Below are 2,500 nucleotides of genomic sequence, written 5' to 3'. Positions count from 1 at the left end.
GTGTATCCACAGTTCTCAGAGATACGGGGTGCACATGCGTTCTTGTATCTGACAAGGTGTTACCAGATGTTGAGCTTTCTAGGGCTGATCTGGTGAGGTTCGAAGATTATTTAGGCTGGGTGGATTATTTCCCCAAAACTAAATGCTACCTGAATTGTCCATATTTTAAAGGTTTGATTGATGTGGTGCGAGCACCAATTAAATTCTGTAGCGTCCTGATTGGTAATGTACCAGGGGTATATAGTCCCAAATTATCTCCAGATTCTGAGGTAAGTGAACATTCAAATAATGTCCCTATTGATTATTCCTGTGCCATTCAGGCTAGATCCTCCAAAGTAAAAAGGGTTCACCTTTAGTGTTGCCGGAGATCGAGCCCCTTAAAGTAACTCCAAAAGACTTTGCAAAATTGCAGGCAGAATGTCATTCTCTCACTAAATTTTGGGAAAAAGTAAAGTCTGAAGAACTTGATAAGTTGCGAGATGGTACTGTGCTTAAGTTTGAGCAAATAAATGGTCTGCTTTACCGTACATGTGTTGCTTCAAAGCACTGTGAAAGAGTTGGTACATCTTCTCTGGTAGTACCCTGTAAATGTAGAACAATCATTCTTGTGGTAGGTCATAAGAGCCCCTTAGCTGGTCATCCCATCGGAAATTTCTAGTGGCCAAAGATGGGAGCTGAAATCGAGACTTTTGTAAGTCTTGCAACAAGTGTCAAAGGATGTTAAGTAAGACCAGTGCCATTAAAACCCATGCCCATTTTAACGGAGCCTTTCTCTCGTGTCTCCATTGACTTGGTAGGACCGATTTCTCCTCCATCTTCTAAGGGCCACCGGTACATTTTAACCTTGATAGATTTTACGACCAGATTCCCAGAAGCATTGCCTCTCGAAGAGATAGATTCAATATCTGTAGCTGAAGCCCTTATGGTTATCTTTTCAAGGGTGGGTATTCCTCGGGAAATTTTGTCTGATCGAGGAAGGCAATTTGTTTCTCAACTAATGGGCGAACTGCATAAATTATTGGGTGTGAAGCCACTTTTTACAACTCCCTATCATCCTAGTGGGAATGGAAGGGTGGAAAGGTTTCATGCAACACTAAAACCCTCCTTAAGGAAATTGTGTAGTGACAAACCACGAGAATGGCAGCGTTATCTTATCACCACATTATTCCCTACGCAAGAGATTCCTAGCGATCGAACTGGGTTTTCTGCTTTTGAGCTACTTTATGGACGAACAGTCCGGGGACCTCTTTCAGTCTTAAGGGACTCGTGGGAAGACACAACCATAAAAGATGATGATAGATCTTTTCAATATGTGATTGAATTGAAAGACAAGCTGGTGGAGTGTGCTAAAATTGCAGCTCAATATGTTGAGATTAGTTCCTCTAAATTCAAATCTTATTTTGACTTAAAATCTCAGGATAGTAAGTTTAGTCTAGGTGATGTCCCTGATAACCAAAACAAGTTGCTTGTGTCTTGGAGTGGCCCTTATACTGTTCTGGAATGTTGAAATAAGGTGAATTATCTTATCGATGAAGGTGGAAAAGTTGCTTCATGCTAACCTTCTCAAGAAGTATCATAGGAGACCAACAAGTTCACAACCTAATGTTATTGACAAGGAAAGTAAGATAGATACTGAAATGAACCCACAAATAGTCAGGGATTGCATTCTTGAAGATACTGAATTGAGCGATAGCAATTTTCCTTTAACTTCTAATGAAGAACCAACCTGAGATATGTTCTGACCTTTCAGCAGAACAGAAATCTGTTATTGATTCAGTAGTTGCAGAGTTTGTAGATGTATTTTCATTAACTCCAGGTTGCACAAACACCCTTGAACATGATATTGAAGTTAACACGACAGAGCGTATAAAGTCGAAGGTTTATCCCATTCCTATACATCTAAAGCCTCACTTCGAAGATGAAGTTGACAAATTATTTGAACAAGGGATTATACAGCTATCATCATCTCCCCATTCATCTCCTGTAGTCATGGTAAAAAAGTCTGATGGTAGCTATCATATGGCCATAGATTATTGAGCTGTTAATTCTGTAACTAACTTCCATGCCGAACCAGCTTGCACTGTGGAGGAAGACGCACTGTGGAGGAAGACGTATAAGTTTTCAGGATTAAACTTTCTGAGAAGGCCAGACCTTTAACAGCATTTCCTTCACATAGGGGTCTTAGGGAATTTTGTCGTATGCCTTTCGGGTTGGTAAATGCTTGTGCCACTTATATCCTCCTATATCCATACTAAAACTTGGGATGAACATAAAGAAGCTATTCTTTCAGTGTTAAAGAGATTACGTGAACATAACAAAATGCAGATTTGGCTTTAAGTCTATTGAGTATTTGGGATTTATTCTTGATGGAAACCACTTCCATCCAAAACTTGATAAAACAGAAGCTATACTTAATTTACCTCCTCCTTGCACAATGAAGATTTTAAGATCTTTCCTTAGCCTGATTTCATTCTATAGAATGTTTTTTTTCCGGAAGCAG

The sequence above is a fragment of the Penaeus vannamei genome, chromosome 9 (genome assembly GCF_042767895.1).
Source record: "Penaeus vannamei isolate JL-2024 chromosome 9, ASM4276789v1, whole genome shotgun sequence".
NCBI classification, from domain to species: domain Eukaryota; kingdom Metazoa; phylum Arthropoda; class Malacostraca; order Decapoda; family Penaeidae; genus Penaeus; species Penaeus vannamei.
This window is presented reverse-complemented; position numbering follows the sequence as displayed.